General features: G+C 40.1%; 1 protein-coding gene across 8 annotated transcripts in view; it reads right to left on the bottom strand.

Annotated features, from left to right (window-relative positions):
- Macrod2 (mono-ADP ribosylhydrolase 2) overlaps nt 1–27,764 on the bottom strand; it is a 1,861,794-nt gene that overhangs the window by 1,516,162 nt on the left and 317,868 nt on the right. The window lies entirely within an intron of this gene.

Here is a 27,764-nt window from a genome sequence, read left to right as displayed (position 1 = left end):
CCCCTGGAGAACATTTTTTAAAACAATAGACTAATATTCATTATACATGTTAATGTGTTTTATGGAAAAATACATTTATAATGAAAGGGTACCTTATTTCATAATTTAAAATACAACAGATTTTTCGGACTTTCTACAACAAGCACAGGTCTGATGTGGAAAGAAATGGTTAATTCAAATTATAAAAACCAAAATGTTTTCTCTAATAACTATATGTTTGGTCCAAGATTCTCTAGCAATTCCTAGAAATCAGTCCAAGTAATTTAACTTGAATCATCTTAAAACAGCTTCAGAAGGAACAGAGTAAGCAAAATCAGAAATAGACATGAAGGTCATGGAGATGGACAACTGAAGTCTTCTACATCTTTGTAGGAATTTAATAAGTCTACAAATTTTCTGCCCTAATACTTGGTAACCTTTATCTTATTTGTAACTAGCTCATCTTATTCAGGAAAGCTATTCTTTTAAAAGCTCAAACTATAATGTTTGGAATGTGATTTCATTTAGGAGAATACGTTCTTTCAGAATAGAGACATTTTGCAATCGCTTGTAAAACTAGCAAAACAAACAAAGAAAGAAACACACAGAAAACAGCTCTCTAATTAGACTTAAGACCTGGTCAACAAGAGGGAAACCATGCCTGGTACTGGAAGGCTAGCCAATTACTCAGTGCTTGTGAAGTCATAGATATTGGAGGCGAGCCTATAAGCACTACTTTACCAAGACAGCATGATCCCTAACAAATGTGGAAACATTTGTCCTCATACCCAAGATAAGTGTGGTTCTCACCTTTCATCAAGAAAAGTCCTTACAACAGACACAGAACACTACAGAAAACCAGAAGCAGTCAAAATGCAGAAGTGAGGAGCCGAGTACCAATGGACATCTACACAACGCTCCTAAGGCTCAGGGAACATTGCAGAAGAGGGGTGGAAAGACTATAGGAGTGAGAGGATTAGTAAATTTGCTTTGAGATTTGTCACCTAGTAACGACAGAAGCTACACCCATAAAATCTCACCAGCATGACTACCCAAACATGAGTTGAACAATGACAGCACAATAGACATGCCAAATTACCCATGAGGCCTCACCCTTACACGAAGAACGACAGACAACAAAGGAATTCTGGAGAGTAAAAGAAACAATCTTCCTCAAAAAAAAAATAAAAATAAGAATACACCAATTCATTCTCTAATAGCAAGTAGTCAGTCCTGAAAGTATACATACAAGTAATATATAGACTGAGTAGTTTATATTTAGAAATATACATATTCATACATGCATGTAACAACAATTAATGAAAAATAGGCCATGAATTTGAAGGAAAACAAGTAGAGGCATATGGGAGGGTTTGAAAGGAAGAAAAGAAGGAAGCAATTATGCAACTTTATTATAATCACAAAAAGAGAACAATGCAATGTCATATGTACTGCTGTAATATGAGGCCCAACTTCTACCTTGATTCACAATTTGTTTGAACATACTAGCTCTTCCTTACTCCACATGAGTGAGTTCACACTTGGTTCTATAATTGGGCCAAAAGTCCATGATTAGGATAGTTTTAGGCCTAGTGGGCACCTACTGTTGTTTCAATAAATAATCAAGCTTTCAAACTGCAATCTAAACACTCATGTTTATACCCATAGATTTGTGTTCTTCTTGAGTTTGGTCAGATAGGCTTCTTTTTGTAGAGGGTAGTGGAGAGACCCATAACTAGGCAACACACTAAGTATTAGCAATAATTTGCGCTTAGCTGTGGGTGAGTTATCCATATTGATCTTCCCCCATTCCCTGCTCAGGAAAGATGGCAGAAGAGCTAGTGGATACTGAGAAACGCTGTGAAATGCTGACTTCTGCACATGTTATACACATCAGCTCCCAGCAGCTGTGGTTGTCTGAGCAAGACCTACACAAGGTCAAGCCAGTCACAAGCTCAACATGAATGGAGGCATGCCCCCCCCCCCCCCCCCCCCCCGCCACACACACAAGCCCTTGCCCTTGACAATAGAGCTATTAGCACTTAATGGCTGCTGATGAGGAAGGAGAGTTACTCTTCTTTGGGATGTGGAAACTGGTAAGTTGCTCACATCCCAGCTAATGGCTTCCAGATCCATGCACATATAGACAGCACTAACTAAAGTCAGGTACTATTAATAATAAAAAAGGATGGAGGACTTGGAGTTGGAAGGGAGGGAATGGCAGATGTTGTGATAATTATAGAAAGGTAATAATTATGATGAAAATACATTGTATAAATATACGAAATTTTAAGAATAAGTTTCAAAGATTATTTTTAATAATAATGAAACATAAATCCAAAAAGACAAAAATTCAGGATGTTAAACCATAATGTAAATGGAAACATGTCAGCAACTTCTGAGAGGTTCTCAGTTTCCAGTTTGCTCACAATTTAAGAAAAAAAAACTGCATCAAGTTTTAGCAGACAAAAAAAAATTACCTGTCAAAATTGCAAACTACTGATTTATAAAAGAAGAGGTAGAAGAACACTGACTGGGGGGGGGGTGCTGATAGAATCCTGAAATCCATCATATCTCACACGCATCATTTTTCTCAAGGACTGCTAAGTGCTACCATACAATGCATTTCTTAACGGCCTAAAATCATTTTTAGAAGCTCTGAACCCTGGTTTTGACTATGATGGACAAGTCTTCAAGGAGGATTCCAAACAGAACTAATACAGCACTCAATCTCAACTTAAACACAGGTCAGGCTGAGGCAGAAACGCCATTTCCTTCCTGCAGCATGAAGAGCCCTTACAGAGTTTCGACTTTCAGATTTCCTGTAAGAATATTTTGTCTAACATCCTACACTAAAATGTCCAGGCAATTTTTTCTCTTGTTGAAGTGAGCAGGTTTTCAAATGAAGAGCTCTCTCGGGCAGCCCTCTCGCCTGGGTATAGTCAAGGGAACGGTAATGGCTGCCGAGAAGTGAGACTGAGAAACATCTGTAATGGAGGATGCAATCTCAGGTCTCCACTCAGATTTTGGAATAGGTGATCAGGTAAGCAATGACTTCCTTATCACTTTCTACCTGGCTAATGGTCTGTGGGAAATATACTATTAATCTATTTAATTTCCTTTAAAAACATTTCAGCTTCCTATTGCATTCACTCTTAGGGCAATCTTCAGCCTATCTGCATTCTCAATTTCTTAGCTCTGCAGCCATTTATTTTTATATTGAGCAAATATAGAATATTTCCTTAAAAGCAATTTGCTACAATATAGAGTGCAAACTCATAATGTTGTAAACCAAGATGGGGAGCTCAGAATAGGAATAAGAAGGGGGAAAAAAAGTAAGTCTCAACCCTAAGAAGAAAGGGAAACTAGAAGAAATGCTGTCTACTACATGTGTCTACTTTTTACAGTAAGTATGAAACAGAGTATCATGCAGATCACAAAACATTAAAACTGACTTACAGAAAGTTTCCAAAGCCTACTGAGTACCTGATGGGTATTCTGTAGCGAATAAGCACAGACCCTGCCCTAGAAGAGGTCTGTGAGAGCTCACATCCTGCAAGATCAACCAAATAATCAAGGCAGGCCGGTTCTTGGTGAGCACCACCCCCATGAGTCTATGAGACCGGCCAGGGTTGTGTAATTAGCCTTCACCATGCCCAGGTGCCAGTGCATCATGGGCACTCGGTCAGTAGCTATCAAGAGAAGAAGAGAGTTAGGGAGGCATAGAGGAAAGGGGTGTCTCATAATGAGATACTTTCTACAGCACTGAAGCCAACTTCTATATGATTCTGTTTAATATTTACAGGAAAATGCTTCATGCGCTTGAAAACCCAATCATGGTTTTATGTGTTAGGTTGAAAATTAAAGGACAAGCAAGTACATAACATTCATATAATAAATTTATAAGCCATGAACTTGGGGGTGCACTATTTAGTATCAACCATTATAAGACTTTTGCATTATATGCTTCAGCTTATAATGCTCTTTGTTTAAGTAGATCATCAGTTTGTAACATGGGGGAAAAATAAGGAGCCAAACATGTAGACAGCTTCATTGTATATTATCAGTGCTCTGAAAGAGAAAGACGAAGGACAGCAGAGAGCTAAACTTAACCATCTAGAGATCTCAACACATCCAACAAGAAAGGCAAGCAAATGAGCAGCCGACGGGAACTGTGGGGCTCCAGCTGGACTTTGAGTGTTTTATCATGTAATTAAGCTATCTCATTACTTTCCTAAGACTATCAGGAAAGGAAAGATGACGTGTCTTACACCTGTTGCCGAAACTTCAATTTGTACTTTCTTCCTGTGTCACCGGCTTATCAGATTAATCGCTACAATTATTTGTTCTCTGGACACTGTTCGGGTTTCCTGCAAGGATAGCTGCTACACAGCTCAGCAGACACTGTTTCCCTCTGAATGGAAATGTGTCCTGCGTATCAGGGTTTCACTTGAGACAGATGCCCCCTCTCCTCTGCGTCCAGGAAATTTTACAAACTAAGTAGTGTCAATAACTGGACGGGTGCCAAGTGAAAATCCAGGGCGGGGCTAATATACAAAGCCGTCTTTTTCTCAGCAAACCGGCAGGGTATTAACACCCGGCACAGTGTTGGTGGTCACAGACAAGCCAAGGTTGCCTCTCCAGGGAAGGTGTAAGCATCCATGCTGAGCACGACAGACAAACGTTTGAGGGAAGCTAGAAGCTTTCCTTCCTGTTTCTCCAACTGCAAAATGAAGGTGTTAGGTTGGTAAAAGTTGTTGTAACAAGATTGCTAATGTTTCACAGAACATAGCCTGTGTCCCATAGGTCAGCCCTTTGTGTCACAAGCTGGGGGAGAAGTAAGTGTCCACGGAGCTTTGAGACATCTTCTTAATGATATTCCCTTTCCCCTTTGGTTCTGCAAAAACTGTAAAAGGGCAAGTATCCCTTGATTCATTGTACAAATGCTCATTGCCGGGCACTTTTAGGTTCTAAAGAACCATTTCTTCCTTCATAAAACCTTATATCTCCTAGTAGAGAAACAGTCAAATAACACACACACACAGTCTTTTACCAGCAATGCAACACATGATGAGCATGTCAAAAATAAATAAGTCATTTGTAGGAGTGATAGGAAGTGCTCTACAAGCAGGTAAGACAGTACCCACGAAGTGACATCTAAGCAGCGGCAGGAGAAGGTACGGGCTAAGTGACCATCTGGCAGAACAGGGTGGATCCCAGCAAACAGAACAGGAGCTCAGTGCTTCCCCCCACCCCAGGAAAGTACAGCAAGAAGAGACTAGACCTTCTAGGGCACTTTAATAGTCTGGGGTTTTACTCTGGAGTCTTTTTTGGACAAAAACAGCCTAAGATAGCCTAACATTAACTATATAGGTTTTTGGTTTTGTCTTTTTTTTTCCCCCGAGTGGTTAAAAGTTACAGTACTAAGAACAACATAAGCATGTTGATACAGCTAATATAACCACCTATGTCAAAAAAAATTTACAATAACAAACTTCTATGAAGCAATTTGCCAGGTTCTCAGTGACTTGGGTGTGGTTGTTCACTGAATCCTGCAGTTCTGTTCCCTAATTTGTGAAGGCTAAGAAGAGGATGTTATAAGAATTTTGAAATTATACCTGGAACACAGAACAGCCAGATAACAGGTAAGTATGGCCACATGTGACAAATACTCAGGAATTCCATTATGGGTGTGTCCTTCTGAGGAAGTGGCCAAACAAGACCAGATGATAAGAATATTCAAGATGAAAAGAAGTTCAATGAAGCCAGAGGAGAGACAAGTACGGGACATATTTCTAGACAGAGAAGAGTGACATGGGAGTAAAGATGAGATCGTGAAGGAATGATACCTGTAGGGTGGGTCAGTGCTTTCCAGGGTATTCACAGTGTACAATCTGCCATGGAGGAGAAATACTGTACTTTATTAGGATTCTGCAGGACAGCCAATTCGGGTCTGAAAGCCATGGGGGAAACACTAACAGCAGACCCTGGCAGCTTGTGTGGAAATGGGCTTTTCTATAGCACATGAATCTCTGCCGTGGGTTTTAAGTCTCCTAGAACTACAGAGAGATGCTTGGTTTCTGCTGATGCCCATCTGGGGTTCTGCTGGAGAAGGGGAGCTGAGCACGCCCACTTCTGACTGTTCCCCCCCCCCATTGCACTTTCCCTCTGCTGGAAGAAATCAAAACCACTTAGAAAAGACTACCAGGCCTCACAGAGGTAGAGACTCAGGGTTCAACCACCCCTAAAAAATTTGTTTGGAACTTTCTTCTTCTCAGACCGTGTGCTAAGAACCCCACAGACATTGACCTGTTTCATCTTCATAGTCTCCCTGTGCTGGAGGGATCATCACCTACCTTTCATAGATGAGAAACCTAAAATAGGAAAACTGACTTCTATTGTCCTGCTAAAGAAATATAGCAATAAAATGACTCCCAATGACATGTTATACCCATAGGTCAGTGCCTCCCTCAATCCTTATGACAGAAGTTTTGTTTTTCTGCACATGGTGCCTAACACAGAGACAGACCCACAACTGGACAACATGCAGACAGTGAGAGACATTGGATCACTAAGCCCTAAAATGGATGTTTTTTTTTCAAACCCCCTCCCCTCAAGGCTTAGGAATCCATTCAGAAGAGGAAGTAGAGAGGTTTTAAGAGCTAGAGGTGGTAGGTAACACCAAAGAAACAACTTCTTCCAGAAACAACAGTGCTGATACACGTATGAACTCACAGACCTGCGTGAGTGGGTAGGCAGGTGGGGAGGATTTGGGAAAGCTGGAAAAGGAAATGATATGCTCAAAATATATTTTATGAAATCTTTTTAGATTAAAAAAAATAAGCAAAAGAAAGAAATCTTCCCCAAGGCTCAGGTCTAGTAGAGGATTTCATCTTAACTTACCTTGGCTCTTGTCCCTGTGTCCTAGACTCTCTACCTTTCTGGCCTCATCAGTATGCATGTCTATGGATTCTGGAATTCAGCCTTACGGCCAAGGCCTGCAACGGCTGTACTGTCTGACAACGGCTTAGCTATCAAGGCCTTTGATCATGGTCAGAAGACACCAGGTCATTCAGAAATAAATGATATGAAAAATTGCTTTTTTAAAGTTAATATACAGGGCATCCTCAAATGAAAGACTAAGCCTGTGTTGGAGCAGGGCAACATCAAAATACAAAGCTAGCTCCAGAAGATCCTATAGGGAAGTGGGATCCCTTGCAGTGCTAGGGTCACAGCGGAGGCACGGGTCCTCATAATGGTATGATTAAGGACTAGAAAGAACCCATGTCATCCTTCCAGGGACTGAATTGAAGGAGCGGGTAGAGATATTGGAATTTTACAAGATGGATGCAATCTAATTTTAGAAGGAAGATGGGATGGCTCATAGAAAGAAAAACACTCGTGTTTGGTAGAAAAACTGCTTTTGTGAAACGTGGTTATGTTAGGTAGATCTGTTTTATGGGAATGGAATTTAAGTCTTCAAGGTCTGAGAGAAAGGAGAATTGGTGAGTTACAAAGCTCCTACAAAGAATTCTGTTTCTCACCACACATTCACAGTCTATGCCAGTCGAACTGCGACAAACACACACCTCCACCTTTCCACCTGCCCACCATCTACCCAGCATGTTACGTGACCTGTAAGTTGTGCAACCATGGAGCATAGCTCTGATAGTGAGGGCACTGGACTCAAATGAAAAACAAAATGAGTCCCAAGGACCAATAGAGAAGTAACCTCTGATAGGGGGAGTCTGTCAACAGAAACAGATGCCTGACCTTTGAGACTTCGATGCTAATTGAGAATGGTTCTTCTAGCTTATTCCCCTTCTAACCTGACTCAGGAAGAGTGAAACGGGTTGACACCATATTTAAGTTTGAGGTTAGTGAGAATCAGAGAAAATGTTAGCAGCTCGTGGGGGACGGGGCAGAAAGTGAGCTGCTGGGAGCAGGAATGCAGATGGCGAGTGTGCAGGTGACTGGCCACTCCCTAACCTTATCTCAACTGAACCTTAGTAAAGGAATTTCTCAGCACGGAGACTCTGAGTCAGTCTCAGTCTCCCTCCTTCTCTCTCCTTCCCCCCCTTCCTCCTTCTCTTCCTATTCACTCCCCTGTCCCCTCTCCTTTTCACTCTTAAAGATCATTACCCCAGATACCCAGGGATCTTGGTTCACAGTGACTTTGAGGTTCTAGGGTTTCTACAGCCAAGACACAACATCTTTCTCTCAAATAAAGATCATGGCAATTCTCCAAGGGAAGAATGCCAGCTATGCCCTCATCTGCAAACACTTTAAGATCAATATAGGGAAAGTTCTGGCTACCCAACCTGGGCCACATCATGCCTAGTGAGACTTTTCTGAAAGAGGCTTTTGAAGGTGCCCTCACGTCAACAAAGCCCAGAGTACTTGAGTAAATCCTGCTTCTGTTGGACTGCGTTCTGAAAGCTGGCAGAGCCCCTGGTTTGGGTAAGCCTCCGCCAAATGAGGATGTGGAGGATAGTCAGAAAAGGGAGAAAGGACAAAGTGTCTATTTGGATCTCATGCTGGGGGTCCTGAGTATCCTTTTGGGGGCATGAAAATGGAAAAGGAAGGAAGGAAACAAGGCAATTGCTATAAAGGGCTTACACTGATGAACAAAAAAAGTGCAAGTCTAGTGAAAACCACTGAAACTGTATACTATCCTTCACCACTATTCAGATCTGAAGAATGGATGTGGAACCTTGCTATTCAAAGTGTGATTTGAAGTTTAAGCATCATTTAAAAGCCTGTGGGAAACGCAAATTCTGAGCATCATCTCTGACCTAATAATTTTCAAACAACACTCCAATATCCGCGAGTATGTTATAGTTTGAGAGAAATGGATAGAATGTTTCCCACAAATGCCCGGCAGCCACTGCCTAGGCAGTTTAGGGAGCTGCTTCTCTCTATAGTCAACTGACTCTAGGGCCTGAGAAAGCCCCTAGGCCTAAGGCTTAGATGGCGCAGAAGGTTCTTGAAATTGAAAGCACTGCTGTCTGTTGTGTGCGCCTTGGATAAGAGCTATGATTCTCCAACCTTCGTGTGTCTAACAACACTGGGGTGTCTCCTTCAGTTCAGCAGCTGAAGTCCCCACCCCACAAGCTCTGCTTTCATCCTTGAGCTTCCCACAGCAATATCCTACCCAGCTCGAGCAGTGGTCAAAAAGACTAGCTTGAAGTTCATGGCCCTCACAAACTTGGCCAAAGAGGTGAAGATGGGGAACGTGGACCCAGAACGATAAACTCCAGACTCCGTGATCCCCTGGCCCTCGTGGAACCCTGCCTTCCATATAACAGGGCAGAAGCTTGTGGGGTGGGGACTTTAACTGCTGAACGGGACTAGGCACTGTAGTAATATTTCATTTGTATTTTAATAATTAAAGCTTGCCTGGTGATCAGAGAGTAAAACAGTCCCACTGGTCAGCCTTACAGACCAGGCAGTGGTGACACACACCTTTAATCCCAGTAGCCATACTAGCTTGCCACAGAAACCAGGCAGTAGTGTTACATGCCTTTAATCCCAGCCCTAGAGGGCAATATAAAACAGGAGGAGACAGCTCCCAGACACAGTCTCATTCTGAGATTCCTGGAGGCAGGATCGCCATTTCAGACTGAGGTAGAGCTAAGAGTGAGTGGCTGGCTGTTTTGCTTTTCTGACCTTCAGGTTGAACTCCAATATCTGTCTCTGAAATTTTATTATCTACCAGGTACCCAGTATCTTTAGCAGACACATGAGGGATAGTGGAATTACAGTCCTTCTCTGAGGCACACAACAGACCTCTGACTCTGAAGCCAAAGAAACCGAGATTTGACTTTCTTCTTCAATAAGTACTTGATCTGGATAACTACATATAAATTACTTAATTTCTCTGGGTGCCCATGGCCTTACCTAAATAATAAGCATACTTATATTTAGAATTGTGTGAGATTATAAAATGGAATTCTGAAAGTTGTGTGATGAACCCATACCTACACTTTAGTAGGAGCTGATTGCTCCTACTGAAGCATAGATGCGGGGGACACCATTATGGGAGTCAAAGTTAAATAAGACAGGCTTTCACAGCAGGAAGACCCAACAGCTATGTTCTATGTTCAACAAACTTGTTCCTAGAGGGCTAAAGGAAGTCCAGAGCAGGGGGTGGGGGTGCATGTAGCTAAAGAAGACCTAGTCAGATGGTAAAACATGTTCAAAATTCATGTCAGGTGCTGTTGGGACTGAACATTTGATGTGCCTGGCGTGGGCACCAAGAATGAAAGTTCCCTATACAGTTCCACCCACATAGAGAAGGCAGGACAGCTAGGGTTACTTTCACCCAAGACACTAAGACTATAAACAGCTGAAAGATGAGTGTCTTCTTACTAGGATTAGAATTATGAGAAATGGACTTTTTCTTTGAAATCAACAGTTTCTATCTAGAGACAATTCTTACTTGATTCAAATCACCATTGCCAATAAGACAGGTCCACTCAGAGATTAAGACTTTACTCAGCAATTACAGTTCTCTATTGCCACAACTGGCTAACAGTGTCTACCCTTTAGCATCCATTTGGGTTCCCCCAGTTTATACAGCTCTTCTGAAGGAGAGGTTGAGATGCTCACCTAGCCAGATGGCTGTCAAGCTGGACAAAAACATGATCACTGAACATTTAAAGAAATGTGGGAAGTTTTTAATCTCCAGACTTAGTGTAAAGAGGAACTGGTATGCAAAGAATATCAAATTCCTGAGAGCCAGCTAGATGATCATAGAAGGTCTACACACTGATACCCACAAGAATTATAACAAGACCACAAACTCATTCTGTACGCAGTGTACACAAGGTGTGTTCCAGGAAGAATGTCTGGGTTAACAAAGACAGTGACGAGAGCCAAGGCTGAGCAGCGGAGCAAGGGTTCAGTAGGCACAAGGCCTTGCCTTTCATCCTCAGCACAAGCAGAAACACACACTGCAGGAAAACTGTAAGGAAGCAACAGGAACCTTTGGTTCTGCTGTGTATCCTCTGAGGAATCATACTAAGTAAATATTGATCATTAACAACTACCCATGCTCATCAAAAGCAGGATAATAAGGACACTAATTTATGAAATCTGGATATGAGTCAGGCAATTACCATATATGTGTGTGAGTGTATCTGAGTCAGGGAACACTACCATCAACACATAATAGACAGGCTGTCTCTATTCATGTTCCAGACAGGGTTTACCTGTGTAGGCCTGGCTGTCCTGGAACTTGCCTTGTAGACCAGGCTGACCTCAAACTGAAATATCCGTCTGCCTCTGCCTCTGCCCCTGCCTCCTAAGTGCTGGGATTAAAGACATGTACCACTATGCCCAGCTAAGAAACTATTTTTTAAGATTTTTTATGCTAAGTGGTGGAGGTGCTTGCCTATAATCCCAACACTTGGGAGACAGAGGCAGGTGAATCTGTGAGTTCAAGGCCAGCCTGGTCTGCAAAGCAAGTTCCAGGACAGTCAGGGCTGTTACACAAAGAATCCTTGTCTCAAAAAAAAAAAAAACCAACACAATGGACTTATTTTTATTAGGTGTATATGTATATATGTGCATTTTGTGTGCAGGCGTGTGCTCAAAGGCCAGAAAAGGGTGTGAGATCCTCTAGAGATGGAATTACAGGTGACTGTCAGCCACTCAGTGTGGATGTAGAAATCAAGCTTAGGACTTCTGGAAGGGCAGCGAGTGCTCGTAACTACTGAGCCATCCCTTAAAGTCAACAATATCATCCCCATTTTACAGACCGAAAACCAAGGCACAAAGAAATTACATAATTCTGAGAAACCCCAAGTTTCACAAATGATAAATGCCTGAATTGGGATTTGAACCCATTCCACATGGTTTCAAACATATTTTTTGCTACTACTGTTATAGTTAAATATTACTAATATGTTACAGTATCATGTACCTAGACTGAAAATGGGCATAGGCATGCTGTGGAATAATCTAGAAGTTATGTTGAGTCATACGTAGAAATGTGAAGAAAAAGCAAACCCTGTTTACAGTTACAGTTAGAGATAAAACTAAGAGTTTTAGGACTGTATTACCTGCAAAAAGGAAGAAGCTCATGAAGTTTCTTAATTATTGTAAGTCAAAATTTACCTAACTAAAAGCAAACCGATTTAAAACTGAATTTACAGAATATCCAACCCAGCTGAGACACCGGTAATTTCAGTAAATACAGCCAGCCAATGCTTTCCCGGTAAAACCTCCAAAACATTACAAATTTACTTCATTTTGAGAGCATCCTTAACAACGATGCCCACAGGAATTCGATTTTACTGAGAATGGCTTTTTAGTCTATTAAAATGACACATGGAAACCTAATCTTGAACGGTATGACAAAGTTGTTGACTGCTGGGAATCATTGTGAGCAGTCAGAGCACACTGACAAGCTGTAATCAAAGACAGCTCATTTCCAAAAACTAATAAAATAAATAAACAAAACACCCTGCTGCTGTCTTCAAAGGCAGATGGCAGTATCTCTGTCAGCCACTGGAGTGACAGGGCTCCAAAGAGAAGGGAAGTTGGGGTGGCAGGTTAGCACTTGCCATAGGAATGAACATAGAACCGCAGATGCAACTCCCAGAGAAAGCAACACTCGCTGGAAATATAGTTGGACAAGAAAGAATTTAAATTATCATTACATCCACGCCCAATGAGTATGACAATATGCCTCATTATAGACTTCTCACTGCCACTAGAAGTATCGATAGAACTTTAATCAAACTTTGGTGAAAATTTTGGGGGTTAAAAAAATGGCCATAGGCTTTTTTAAACCTTTCTGCAAAGCTTTATGAAATTCTCATGATAAAGAAAGCCACACATTTGCATTCAAGACCTGCATGTTAAAGGCCGGAAAGGTTAGGTGCAGGGAAACAGAGAACTGAAGGAAGCTGTAGTCTTTCCTGTAAGGAAAAAAAAAAAAGCAATTCCAGGTGATATCATTAGAAGTGCCTCTATGCTTCTGAAATAGCAATGATTAATAGATGATGCGCTCAGGCACTTGCTAAGTGACCACTGTGATGACGGTCAAGGTAGCAGATATGTGGATTTAGTCGGGAACAAATATTTGTGAGGTATTTACAGTGACAGACAAGGGGCTTGCAAGGATGGGTCTATAACAAGTCAAAGAATGTCTGTCTTTGAGGAATGCAGCATCTATTTAGTGAAAAGATAAGCAAGTTAGCTGCCACACAATGGTAAGGGGGAAAGTCACATGAGTTCAAAAGAAGAATAAATACCCCCTCTACCCCCGAGCAGACAGACTTGGTGTATAAACAGCTTCAGTGATAGTGACACAATCCAGCATTGTTTTGGTGCTACAAATCATTTACCACGCTCACATCATTCTTTATATGGTAAACCCTTATCTCCAGCCTCCATTCTCTATCGGGACTTCACTAACAAGAACATAAAACCAGACTTTTACGTCAGACTTGAACCTTCTGCCTTTTCTATGTTTAAATAATTGTGTTATGTATTTGAGGGAGAAAATAACCACAGGAATTTTGCTGCTCTCCTCAACACAGTTGAACAGGTTAACCCAAAAGAAAAAATAACTGTGTTCATTGTTGCACCTCCTGTTAAGAGCAGTAAGTCAGTGATGAACCAAGTTTTGTTCAACTAGTCCATGATGCTATGAATGTCTCCTAGGATGTCTTTCCCTATTTTAACACAAATATTCTCATTCCTGAGTCAAGTTCAGTGTGTTTTAAAGCACTGATAGGAGTTGTAGGCATCAGAGAATCACCTGAGAATTGGAAACCTGCCTGTTCAGAGAAAGAACAGCTGGTAGATGGTGCTTCAGTTTGGAAATTCACAGAGAAAAGGCACAGTACTGGCATCGCCTCTCCCAAATATTATCAGCATCATAGGCTAACAGAAGGGGCAACAAACCTGAAGCAAAACAGAATCTTAATCTAGCTTGCAGCTCAAATGGGACTAAAGTATATAAGACTCACGTATTTGTGGGAAAGAAGAAAGAGAGGGCAAGCGAGATGGCTCAGTGGGTGAAAGGGCTTGCTGCTAAAGCCTGACGATCTAAGTTCAATACCTAGAACTTGTGTAAAGATGAAAAGAGAAAAGTGACTCCACCAAGCTCTCTTCTAGGTTCTCCATTTATACTATGGTACAAAGCACATGTCCACACTTGCCCACACTTTGTATGAATTAACAGAACAAATACGTGATATCTTTTCATAGAAACATTAATCTACACTGGCAGGTGGTTACTTACAAATGCAAGGAAATTTCACATTGGATATTTTACCCGGATCAGTAAGTACACATAAAATTTTATATACATATGTCTTCAATTTGATTTTATTCACCTGGGAATATATTATGGTAACTCTTCTATCAATAAATTTATGCTGTTTGAGGGAACAACTACAAAATCGCTTATGAGCAATAATTAATTCACCACCACCTTTGTAATAATCATAACCCGTGCTTCACTGAAGTCCTATAGGATCCTTTCTGATATATAGAGTATGTGCACTGCAATTTTTAAAGGTTTGTTTACTTTCTCCAGGAGTCATTCTCCAAGTGTTTCCTGACGCCAGCCATTCCTGTGCTGTCAGTCTCTGCTCTCCGTTGCTCTCCACACTGGCACACTATAGACACGCATTTAACTTTCTAAGGAGTGGATGCAGGATGGGGTGGGGGGAAGGTGAGGGGAGTGGGAGGAGGGGAGCAAATGGGAAATGGGATTGGACAGATAGATAGCTATAGAGATAAAATAAAAATTAAAATAAAATAATGGATTATTTAATGCAAAATATATAGCAATATATTTGGGAGCATACACATGCATATGCATGCTAATATATCATTATATATGGATGTATGTGGATGTATGATAGAAGTGTATATATTATCTCAAAAAGGGAAATAAAAATATGCCATTTTAAGGTTCTTATGTAGGGCTGGAGAGATGGCTCAGTTGTTAAGAGCTCTGGCTGCTCTTCCAGAAGTCCCAGGTTCAATTCCCAGCACCAATATGGCAGCTCACACCTGTCTGTAACTCCAGTTTCAAGGGATCTGACACCCTCACACAGACATATATGCAGACAAAACACCAATGTATAATGTATTTTAAAAGCTGGGTTGTAGTGGAGCATACCTTTCATCCTAGCACTTGGGAGGCAAAGACACGAGATCTCTGTGAGTTCTAAGTCCGGCAGGTCTACAAAACAAGTTCCAGGAACCCTCTCTTGACAAACAAAGACCCCCCCCCAAAAAAAACAAGACAAAAAAGGTTCTTGTGGATGAATTACATAATTTCTTGAAATAAGTTAAATGTGCCCATCATAACCACCATAGCGATAACTGAAATTATAATAATTAACCACAGTAAAAGTAAACAAGGTGATGTATTTGTATCCAGCTATATCAGTATTTATATCAAATGCTAGTGACCTAAATATTACCCAGTTCAGTAATGAGTTAGAAATAACATAATATAATATCTAGTTATGTAGCCCAGTTGGTAGAAAGTTTGCCAAGCTTGCAGGAAGCCTTGCCTTCAATCTCCAGTACCAAAGGAAGGTTGCGGTGGTGCACACCTATGATCCCAGACTTCTGGTGTGGAAGTAGAAAGATTAAAAGTTCAAAATCATTCTCAACCACATGGAGAGTTTAAGGTTAGTATGGGGCACTTGATACCCTGCAGATAGATAGATAGATAGATAGATAGATAGATAGATAGATAGATAGATAGATAGATTTAAAATTACTCATATAGATAGATTTAAAATTACTCATTAAAAATCATACTTGGCTTTCAAAATCAACACCAGATTGTGTTACATACAGAACGATTCCTTTAAATACAAAGCCACAGAAACTTTTAAGGTAAAATATATGCCATGTTAACACTAATACAAGAAAACTAAGTTGATGTATTATTTATCAGGAATAATAAATTTCAGAAAAAGTAACATTACCAATAATAATGACAGTTTAATATAAATAATAGAACTGATCACTGAGAGGACATAATCACCTTTGACATTTATAAACCTAATAATGAAGATTTAAGATCTACTGAACTGTCAGAATAAATACACGAGTGCACACAAACATCGACACTATGGCCTTGAAGATTCATGGGACAAACTCAAAGAAATCGCTTGTGGTCTACCTAACACTTACAAAGATATGCTAGTCACCAACATTAGGCTTTTTTTTTTCATGTGAACATCAAACATTTATAAAAATTCCATGAAATCCTGGGCAACAAAACAACGCTCACTACAGTTAAAAATATTCAAGTGACACTAAGTACATTTTCATATCACAAGGGAGTTAAAATAGAAATCTATGTCAGAAAGCTAGCATGAAAAACTCCAAGTATTTGGAAGCTAGAGTACACACATCTATCTCACCTAAGAATAAAACTAAAAATTAAATAATAAATGTTCAAACAAGTGTTAAATTAAAGAAGAAATTTTATGCAATTATACAAAATGATCAGTTTCAGCACAAGAGATTTAAACATTTTTTAACCTGAATGTCCATACTGCAGGAAAAAGGATTTCGAAACAAAGTCTTTATATTCCACCCTAAGAAATGAAAGAAAGGGTTTTCATGCACAAAATGGGCAGAAGAAAATAAATAAAATTATCAGAATAGAAATGAACTAGATTAAAATTCAAAACAAAGAAAACCCACAAAATCAAACAGTGGTTCCCTAAGATGATATAACTGATAAATATCCAGTCACTGTTGATAAAGGCTCAAATCATCAACACTAGAGCGGAAAGAGTGACATTACTTCAACTTATCCGTACATTTGATAGCTAATAAGGAAATCACATAAATGTTTTCATGACAAGAAATTAATAACAATAATGTAATATGGATGAACTAGTTGAAAATGTGTCCAGGTCTTGCTTTAAAAAAAAATATGAGTTCTAGATGCTCTTGTATCTAATATGAGAATTAAATTTGATATTAAGAAACAAAAACCAAATTTTCTAGGGACAGAGAGACGGCTTAGTAGGTAAAGTGCCTGCACAAGCATGAGTATCCGAGACTCCAGCACCCACACAAAGGGTTGGCCACAGGAGCACTTGTCATTTATCATCCGAAAGATTCCTGGAGCTCATTGGCCAGCTAACCTAGCTGAATAGATGAGCTTCAAGTTTGAGAGAGATGCTGTCTCAAAAAATAAGGTGGAGAACATTCAAGGCAGACAGCTGGCATCAACCTCTGGCCTCTGCACCATGTGCACAAACAGTCACACACAGAGATGCCCCCGCAACACACATGCACCCTTTTCTCTCTCACACACACTTTTCCACATAAAGATTACCGAGGAATATTCATTTCAAGCACATCATATTCACTGGGAATTTATCCCAAACATTTAAAGGGGTGGGGGTTGGAAGACTATTTTATACAATTCTTGCAAAAAGTTGAAAACGGTAGAATGTGGCCAACATATTTTATGAAACCAATATTGCCCTAACTCAAAAATTAGGGAAAGATATTACAGGATATGAAAATTTCATGAAAACCTGCCAATTAGATGAGATTTAAAAGTCTTAAGATTTTTAGTGAATCAGATCCAACTATAAAACTATAAAATACTATGATCAAATGCAGCTTATTCTTAAGAAGCAATGAAGGATTAACACACAAAAGCAACCCATATAATTAACTATTACAACAGATTAAGTAAGACACATGATTATCTCAATACATATTGACAAATATAACACCAAGAAGTGAAAAGGGGCAGGGGGGAAAAACTCTCTAAACTAAGTAAGAACCATTTGTGTATGGAAAGCAACCTACAGCCAACTTTATGCTAAATAGTGAAAGCCTAAAAGTCTCCCCTACAGCTCAGGACCAGACACAGGGCGTCCCTCTTCAGAATGTCTTCTTGTCTTCTGATGTCACCTCCTTTCAACACTGCACTAGCAAGTCCCAACTGTCACAGTACAGAAATGTAAACGACGTTTGGGGAGGAGAGGAAGAGGAAGAAAGACAGGAAAGGGAAAGCCAGAGAGGAAGAGCCATAGGAAGATAGAACAAGTAGAAATTACACTCTTTAGCAAGAAGCTTCTAGACCTATGAAGTTTATCAGGACTGTAAGATACAAAGATGGTATTTAGAAACCCAATTCTACACATCAAAATGTTAGAAATAATAATACTGAGGACTAGATTTGACAAAATGTATGCAACTGAAAACTGTAAGACAATGCTGAGACACATAAGATGGGTCTAAATAGAGAAGGAAATACAGTGTATTCCTGGATAGTAACTCAGTGTGGCAGAGCCAGGTTTAAGGCACTGGTTCAGCTGACTTCAATGGGAAATACTCTTAACTATTGTGCTGCACACCCGGCTTATCACTCGGGTGTCATGTTGGGCTGCTGACAAAGTCAACAAGACTGGGTAGTTTAAAGAAGCAGGGATTTACAGCTCAGATCTGTGGGGTGAGGAGTACAAGACCAGAATGCTGGGAAATTCTGGGCTTGTGAATTCTTTCCAGCATCCAGGAAGCCACCTTTCCCCCACCACACCCCCACATGTGAAGAGGGAGGCCCCGTGTCTGTTCCTGAGCTTATAAGAACAAAATTCCCTTGGTGGAGCTCTATCCTCATGGCCACATATAAACCCAATCATTATTTCCCAAGGCCCCATCCCATTGAAAAATCATGACCAACAAAGTCGGGGGGGGTAGGTATATTTACAGCATAAAAACCTCCCTCATTTATGAACAGCAACACAGAAGCAAAGATAATAACATAAAACTGCAAAATTAGGAGCATGCCAACATTGTAGCAAGAAATTAGGAGAAAGGGATTTCTTCTGTGTTACTAAGGGAGAGGAGGTAGGGAAAGAAAGGAGGAAGGAAAAGTAACAAGTTTGCCCAAGAGAATCAGATGCTTAAAGATCAGGCAGGACACATGGAGCCCGAGTTCCCATACTGAGGAGATGTGATAATATAACAAGGGCAAAGAAGGGGAAGAAAGGTTAAATAACAAAGAATACTTCGAAACCTTTGGTCCTTGGAAAAACCAAAGGAGAGATGAATGTCTGTGGAACAGCGAGATCACGTGGGAATTTCTTCCTAGGTTATCATGGTCTTGTTTATCGGCCTTTTCTCCATAACTACAAGACAAAGCTCCACATATCACACAAAGCTCCACGACCATGTCACACACAAGATCTCCTGAAGACATTCCCCACGTTATTCTACTGAGAGCATATTTCCATCAGTTCCCTCCCACAGTCCTCTAAACTGTGATGTGAGGATCTGCTTCTTCCCTCTCTGCTTTCTCTCCGCTAAACATTTTGCTTCTTGGGGCATGTTGGTTCTATTTAACCTACAGTGAACAAACCCATTGTAGGTTAAATAGTCACAAAAGCCTAATTTAGCATCTCAGAAACAGGCTGAGGCCGGACCACGTCAGCTGAAGCTATCATTTCTGATCCAGCACTAGGTAGGATCAGTCTAGATGCAGACACAAATGTGAACGTTTGTCAGAGGCAGGCATGGGTCAGATCAAAAGGGAAGCATCAAGACAGGAAATCTGAGTCTCTATTATGAGCAGTAGAAGACAGTGAAGGGAATGGAGAAATGGGGAGGGTTCATGCTAGAGTGGACAGTCCAAACAAATAAGTTCTTTTTTTTTAAGGGCACATAGTGATTTTATTAGACTTTATTTTATTTTTGAGATAGGCTCTTGCTATGTAGCACAGGCTGGCCTTACATTTGCTACAATTCTTCTGCCTTAGCTTCCCAAATACTAGGATTAGAGTCACGTGTCATCAAGTAGTGACTTTAAAAAATATACACCCCGTAATATAAGTAACAATGTAACAATCATTAGTTCCTTAAATGATGAGGAATTCTGAGTGCCCTTCCTCATCAAGTCCTTCCTCCCTACGGATTATCAAGTTTCTTTCTTATCTCCCCCTCCCCTTGTTTATCATTAAAATGAGAAAAATTCTCAAGAGGTTTATATTTAAAAGTACTGGAGGATGGAGAAGAGAGATGAGGAGGCTAATTAATCAACAGCCACACCAAAAACAATGAAAGAATAAATAGCAAGATCTCATTGTCACCCCATAGATGCCACTGCATCCTTTCTAAGCTCAACAACCCAGAAGTAAAAATTGCTTGTCCCTAGAAGAGGCTAATTCTCTATTTCCCTGAGTCACTAGGTTTTTTGTCTATTGGGGGGGTCACCATGAAAATTTCCCCTTGCTACATTAACAGGACCCTTGATATTACAAAGGGAACTTGACTCAAGACGTGCCATTTTTCTGCCAAGCATCTATAAAGACTCAACACATTCTTTTACTTAGAATTCCTAGTTTCTGTATTTCTATACACAGATACTCTTCTATTAAAAATGTATTATGATTTTTTTATGCTCTTGGCTTTTTTAAAAAACAAGTTCTTATTAAATACAGCCCAATGTATGTGATCCTTGCAAGCTGGTGCAGGGAGAGGAGTGTACTGTATTCAGGGCAAAACTCGAGCATCACCTCCGCATTTCACATTTCTGCAAAGCGTTAGCATGCAATCACACATCTTATGTAATCTTAATTTGTGTCTGAAGTTCTGACAAGCTAGCAGGCTAAAAATTGTAGCTTAGAGATATCATTTCCTCAGTCATTCACTTCGTAACGTGGTGGCAACAGCCACAGTGGTAATAAAGTCTGAGACCTAGAATTTCGGGTTCCTCATCCTTTTAGATTTTCTTGTTGTTTTACCTTGCACATATCAGGACATAAACATTATCTAAAATCTTTGACATTTCCAGTTCCAACATTCTGGAATATAAAGACCTTGATATAAAATGCACCATGCCCTAAAAATCAATCAATTTTAGACAACTAAAAATTATGATTTAGTAAACTACCATTTCATAAATTCTTAGATTAGAGTATTAACTATATCAAACCTCACAATAATATTGAAAGAAGCAAAGAGCTCTCATCACTCACCAAGCTGTTATTGTTACCTGACGTCATGAGGTCAGACATTACATGCTCTAAAATTTTCTACGTATAAGTTTTAAGCATGAACATGTGATAATGCAATACTCCACTTTCTGTGTATGTCAGGAAAACAGGCTGCAAAAACTGACCCTTGGGAATTCAACAGATATGTTTTCTTTAAGACAAGAACACACTTGCTATCAAATCTCGCAAAGAATATGTAAAATCCATTAAGCAAAAATTATCTGTTTCAAAATAAATGCCAAACAAGAGTGAATGATAACACTAGACAGCAAACCTTCCCAAATGCTTGGCAAAACACCATGCAGATGTTCTGTATTGCAGGTGGCTTTCAAAGTAAAACATGGGTAGTCAAAATATAAATATTTTGAAAATAGAAGTAACTACCTATCTAAAAATCATAGCTGGGAAAGCCTACGTTCATTTACTCTAATTTCTTCAGTGTCCTAATGATGAAAATGCAACGTACCAACTAGACATGGGTAGTCAAAAACATTACATACATACACATGCATAGCCAGCTGCATATGTTAATCACTTATAATCTTTCTGCTTTCTAGTAGCCGCACAAAATAGAAGTGAAAAGAAGCAGGGAAGAGGATGGCTATATAGCTCAGATGAGAGAATTCTTACCTATTGTGCAAAAGGCTCTGGGTTTGAGCCCCAGCACCAGAAAAACTAAATGTCATGGCCCAGAATGCCATGCTTGAATTCCCAGAACTCGGGATCAGGAAGCACGATGATCAATGTTTCAGTGTTGCTGCTGTGGACTACACAGACTAGGCTACATGAGATCCTGTGTGAGAGTATTAACTGTTAAGTTGTCAGGATCTGGAACTGCTACCATGATGGGATTTTCCCCTGGAGTGTGAGCCAAAGAAATACATTTCCCTTCAGTTGTTTTGTCTGAGTACTTTATCACAGAAAAAAGTACAGTAACTAAGACACCTCACCCTGTCTCAAAAAAAAAAAAAATCCCAGGTGGTTTATTTTCTGATTTGATGAGGTAGTTCACTTTGTTTTTTTTTACTAAGTCTTCATAATCTTTTACATAGTATATACATAAACTGCACTTGAGTAGCTGCACTGAAATATTCAATGGACACATAGATCTAATGGTGATTAGTGGGTAGCCCAAGTCTAGGATCCCGCCATCAGCTGTCCAAATCACCGTGCAACTCCCTAGATGTGATGAATGTGGCCTCCCATGAGATTTAGTCCTGAAAGCTTGGTCCTGAGCTAGTGCTACTTTTTGCTGGAAGGTGATGTGATGTTGGAAAGCAGGGCCTACCTAGAGGAAGTCCATCACTTATTTTTTCAAACAAGCCATTGCTTCAGCACACAGTAGGGAGAGGGTGGATTCTGTTGTTGTTGCAGCTTTCTAGTATTAGGGTGGTCAATTAGATAGGAAACTGTACTGGAAAAAACTAGGGTCCTAATTTTTGACATCTATTTGTTCACCAGAGGAAGTGACACAGAAGCCAGAGACAGTTTCAACCCTAAAGTCGCTTCTCGGGCAGAATCTGTTCAAAGAATTTAATATGCAGAACACAACGACTCCATTTCCCATGAGTTCAAGATATTCTGTAAGATCACTGACTGGTCACAGAAATGGTGGCATTGACAAAAAATAAAGTTAGAGAAAAAAGAGGGTTAAAAAATCACTAAGTGAAAGGATACTAGCCATGGTGGCATGCACATTTACAATCCAAGCGTTCTGATTTTCAAATCACCATATCACAATGTCCAAAGGGTTTAATCTCAACAACAAATGGCATAGCATACAGATAAACGGGAAGCCTTAGAGATTCATCTCTTGGGGCTTGTTCTAGCTTGCCTCTCTGTTGCTATGATCAAACACCTACTAAAAGCACCTTGGAGAGGAAAGTTTATTTGACTTACAGATTTCAGTCCATCATTAAGAGAAACTTAAGCAGAATTCAAGGTGGGAACGGGAAGCAATGAACTCCGATGAACGAGGCCTGGTACTTAGTGGCCTGCTTCCCCTGGCTTTCAGTGAAAGTCACAGTGGACGAGACCCTCCTTCATCTATTAGCAACCAAGTAAATGCCCAAGTCCTGCTCACAGGCAGATCTGATGGAGCAACTCCCCTGTTGAGGTTCCCTCTTCCAAGGTGTGTTGAGTTGAGAACCAAGATCGCCAGTCTAGGTGTTATTTCTGATATTATACTTTATTAGATCTTTTTTCCTTGGGTTTTGTTGCTGCTGTTGTTGTTGTCTACTTACTCCGTGTTGATTGAATTTCCTCAATTTTTCAGAAATAAATAACAAGAATAATTAATAATTTTAACAAATAATTTTAGGGCCTAATGGTCACCAAGCATACTAACACAGGCATTCAGAAAGTCCCAGGGGAGAGAAAAAAGGACAGGAAGAATATTTGGGGGAAATGGAGCCAAGCTATTTATTGTCAGATCTGTATTTGCAGAGAACAATCATGTTCTTTCTCAGACACATATTTGAGGCACTGAGAGTACATGCTCCCAGGTTGGGCCAAGCAGGGTGAAGTACTGCTTTCTACCTCAGCTCTCATGCTCTATCACTTCCTCAGGGTCTAATGACATATGTTTCACTTTTTCATTTTCTTTTTGTCATCATTTCAATACACGCAGTGTCCCTAAGTGTGGTGCCGTCTAGTGCTTGTCAGGGTAAGATGTCGGTACTCTTTTGGAATATATTCATTTGATATCCTTCATTCAGATATGAGCTACAGTGCCGTTGACTGTGACTTCATGGTTAATGATCACTATGGTACAGCCGGGGGCTGGGGGGGAGTCAAATTTACCATCCTCGTGTGAGGCCAAACCAACAAGAATGCTAGAGCAACATCTGTTGTGTGTGAACAAGTTGTGAAAGGAGAGAAACAATAGTAAAACATGTGGGTGCGGGCACTGATAACTGATACCAAAAGCCACAGAGGGAAGCATCTGGGGAAAAAGTCACTGATGCTTACAGTCACATTACCGCAGGTCAGAAAGATGTTAAACTCCATTAGCTAAGAATGCAGTATGAAAAAATATTGTCTGTAATTAATTATTTATAATGAGGAATGTATCTTTAAAGAGAAGCACATATAAAAGAAAGTTATATATTGATTGTTTGGTGAAGATTTTCTAAACACAGGCTCATAGAAACCTAACCCACCCTTTCCTAGGGAGCAAATGTTCACTAATTTTGAAACTGGAGGAGATAGGTATACAACATAGTAAGAACACTGAATGCTGCTGAATTACTGAATACTAAGATAACTAATGATAGATTACCTATGTCCTCCTACATTAAAAGGAGGAGGAAATTTAGGAAAAAATAAGAACAAAGCTAATCTATGGTTTGTTGAGAAGAGTTTTCATCATCACAAGAAAAGACTTCCCTTCTGTGTCCAGCTTCGCAACATCTTAAATATGATAGTCACAGACCTAGTGCTGGCCACTGTCCTTGGAACTTGAATAATCCAGAACCCATATGATAAACTTAAAGACTGAGGAGGAAAAAAAAATAACCACTTTCACAGGGATTACATTTACCAGCTACTGAGCAAGAGTCAGTCTGGGTCTCTCATTTTCAGGAAGACTTAAGCTAACTACAGCGGGAATTCTTGGAGCCACGACACTTGCTTTTCCTGTCATATTGATCAGGAGCAGCAAGTTCAGAGGTGGGCAGGAGCTAGTGCCCATTGGCCCAGAGATCATGGGCAGATTTACATCATCAGCAGAGAGCAACCAATCATGAAAAGCAGCTGTAAGAATTTAGCACCACAACCAACACCATCTGATTAACAGGCAAAGATCAAATGATCTTCCTGTAACCGTAAGTCACGAAGCAATGGCTAACCTGGGGTCCCTATCAGATGTTACATAAGAAACGTGAAACACATTTAATACATTATTAATACATTCAAATACACTTTTAAAATAAAAAGTATCTGGAGCTAAAGAGAGCTGGCGATTGTTTACGGCAAGTGCAGTATTCCACTGAGTAACCCGAAGGCTACTAGAGGCTGCGAGGGTGGTTCACACCTGTAATCCCAGCACTCGGGCAGCAGAGGCAATGCCAGCCTGGTTTGCAGAGCTAGTGCTAGGACAGCCAGGGCTACACAAAGAAACCCCATCTGGAAAAAGAGAGAGAGAGAGGACAGAGAGAAACACACACAGAGAGAACAGATGACACATGGCTATATACCTTGTCCCAGCTACTTCTTTCTAGCTGTATTATTCTACAGACATTTGACAAATTCTACCTCATTTTCTCCCTCAAAATAGATTTTTTTTTTTTGCTTACTCTTTACTTCTCTGAAAATTCTGCTTTTACAGAGTGGCTAACAAAATTAGGGGCACTAAAAACTAGGTAAGGTAGAGCAAGAAGGACATAAAAAGAGTATCAAGGGAGATGCGTCAATTGGCAAGTCCGAAACAAAAAGAAAAGAGAATTCACCTAAGAATGCTAGTGGCTTCTCTTCTCATGATTGTTGGCAAAGTATTCTGGAGGCCTGTCCAATTCATCCCCATCTCCTCATCACCTCACAGGGCTTTTTCTGGTTCTCTCCGCACCTTGTTTTGCTCCAGACCATCCTGGTGGTTTTACCCAGGACTAAGCCATTATGCCATGTCTATCTATAACTTCATTTGTCATCTGCATTTGGGTTAAATAGACTGGCAAAGTTAGCAAAGAGAGAAACGGAGGAGAACTAGGGAAGGGGAGTTGAGAATCTGGCAAGAACACAATATAAATATAGATGACATCACCATGGTCGTAATTTAAGAAACTGAATCCCACAAAACAATTTTAAAAAATGTTGCTATGTGACAGTTCTCCCAAAGAGTCAGACAAATGAGACGTACCATCGTTTATTTATATTTATTTATGTGTGTGTGTGTGTGTGTGTGTGTGTGTGTGTGTGTGTGTGTATCACAGCACTCATATGGAGGTGAGCAGATAACTTAGGAAAGATTTTTCGCCTTCTATATATTAAAAGTATCAAACTCAAGTCATCAAACTTGGCAGCAAATACCTTTACCTGCTGACCTATCTAGTTATCTAAAAATTTCAAACTTTAAGTTTGATTTTAGAATTATAAAAATAGATTTATAGAAATCTATTTATTTATTTTCTATAAATCTATTTATAGAAAAACAGAATTATAGAAATATAGAATGGGGGCTGGAGAGATGGCTCAGTGGTTAAGAGCATCGCCTGCTCTTCCAAAGGTCCTGAGTTCAATTCCCAGCAACCACATGGTGGCTCACAACCATCTGTAATGAGGTCTGGTGCCCTCTTCTGGCCTGCAATACACACAGACAGAACATTGTATACATAATAAATAAATAAACATTTAAAAAAAAAAAAAAAAAAGAAATATAGAATGAACGTCATATTGTTTCTAAACCCTCGTGGTGCTGAGGAGAAAAAAAAATAGTGACTCTTAAGTTACTGGTGAAAAGTAAATGATGAATGGTATCTAATGCTTCTGGAAAAAGTCCAGGCATATGTTGGCTTTGCGCCTATTGTAGGTCTTCAATACACACGGATGCTTTCTGTAACCATCCCCTGAGGCAAACCTAAAAGATGTGTTTGGTTTCATTTTCTGGGGTGCTGGATTCTTGAACCTAGAATCTTTCCTGTACTGTCCAAGTGTTCTTCCCCTAAGCCACACTCCCAGCCCAGTGAGTGCTTTTTAATAGCAATTTGCAAGTTATGTTCATCTTTGCCAGATCCACACACCATAACAAGTCTTTTGGTATGTGTCATATACCCGAGCAAAAATGTATGTTTTATTTCTTTATTTCTAAATAATTTTAAATTCAAAAAGGGCAGACCTTCATATTAAACTCTGAAATGTAACATATTGTGATTTAAAATTTCAATAAGCTAATTTGTCAAATGTTATTTTTTTATTTTTTTTTAATTTATTTATTTATTAAGGATTTCTGCCTCCTCCCCGCAACCGCCTCCCATTTCCCTCCCCCTCCACCGATCAAGTCACCCTCCCTCATCTGCTCAAAGAGCAATCAGGGTTCCCTGACCTGTGGGAAGCCCAAGGACCGCCCACCTCTATCCAGGTCTCATAAGGTGAGCATCCAAACTGCCTAGGCTCCCACAAAGCCAGTACGTGCAGTAGGATCAAAAACCCACTGCGATTGTTCTTGAGTTCCCATTCTTCCTCGTTGTCCACTATGTTCAGCTAGTCCAAATTTATCCCATGCTTTTTCAGACCCAGGCCAGCTGGCCTTGGTGAGTTCCCGATAGAACATCCCCATTGTCTCAGTGTGTGGGTGCACCCCTCACGGTCCTGAGTTCCTTGCTCGTGCTTCATCTCCTTCTGCTCCTGATTTGGACCTTGAGATTTCTGTCCAGTGCTCCAATGTGGGTCTCTGTCTCTGTCTCCTTTCATCGCCTGATGAAGGTTAATATTCAGGAGGATGCCTATGTGTTTGTCTTTGGATTCACCTTCAGGAAATTCGGGATCAACCTACCCCTGGATCCAGCAATACCACTCTTGGGAATATACCCAAGAGAGGCCCTATCATACAACAAAAGTATATGCCCAACTATGTTCATAGCAGCATTGTGTGTAATAGCCAGAACCCGGAAACAACCTAGATGTCCTTCAACGGAAGAATGGATGAAGAAAGTATGGAATATATACATATTAGAGTATTACTCAGCAGTAAAAAACAAGGACTTCTTGAATTTTGCATACAAATGGATGGAAATAGAAAACACTATCCTGAGTGAGGTAAGCCAGACCCAAAAAGAGGAA

The sequence above is a fragment of the Microtus pennsylvanicus genome, chromosome 2 (genome assembly GCF_037038515.1).
Source record: "Microtus pennsylvanicus isolate mMicPen1 chromosome 2, mMicPen1.hap1, whole genome shotgun sequence".
NCBI classification, from domain to species: domain Eukaryota; kingdom Metazoa; phylum Chordata; class Mammalia; order Rodentia; family Cricetidae; genus Microtus; species Microtus pennsylvanicus.
The sequence above is the reverse complement of the archived record's forward strand: the minus strand, read 5'-3'. Positions and strand labels throughout refer to the sequence as shown.